Raw genomic sequence first — 784 nt, 5'->3', positions numbered from 1 at the left:
ATATATCGTTAAATACAGTCTAAATTATAAAAAATGGTTTAAAGAGTAAGAAAATACAATTGTAAAAGTTAAGTTATGAAAGATCTTAAGTTTCTAATTTGAATATTCATCCAGTTTAATTGAATATTTTAATAATCAATCAATATAATAATATTTAAATTTGATTTGTAATTAAACCAAATTATTATGAACTGTCAAATGATAATAGTGTCATCCAACTTTTGATAAGTTATTTAAGGTATTATCCAAACCTATTTTTAAATTCTCAAATTTAATATTATAGATTCTATTAATTTTCCTAATAGCAATGTTCATTGGAGAATTTAACGGACTACTTTGGGTGAATCTCTCATTTTACTCTATTTTTTATATCTACAAAATTTAAACATATTACTTAAAATATTTAAACTTGATTCTACTCATTCTTAGATAGTCAAATTAACCTAATGTTAGTATATAAGTATTTTAGTTGGTGCATTATACATTATAAAGATTGTTTTTATACAATTAAAATTTATAATAGATTTTTTTAATATATTAATTATATTTTAATTAAAATATATAATAATTAAATAGTGATAAATTTATAAAATATAGTTTAGAATTACAATAAATAATTTAAATTATGGTATAAATTTAATTTTAAATATTAATAATTAAAAGATAGAGAACCATTAATATGAGACAACATTTTTTTGTTAATTGGAATAATATGTGAAATGTATTTATTAAAAGGAGAAGAAATAGTTTTAAGAGTGTTTAATTGTGAGAGTGAGTGAGTTTC

Source organism: Glycine max, chromosome 13, assembly GCF_000004515.6.
Source record: "Glycine max cultivar Williams 82 chromosome 13, Glycine_max_v4.0, whole genome shotgun sequence".
Classification (NCBI taxonomy): Eukaryota; Viridiplantae; Streptophyta; class Magnoliopsida; order Fabales; family Fabaceae; genus Glycine; species Glycine max.
The sequence above is the reverse complement of the archived record's forward strand: the minus strand, read 5'-3'. Positions refer to the sequence as shown.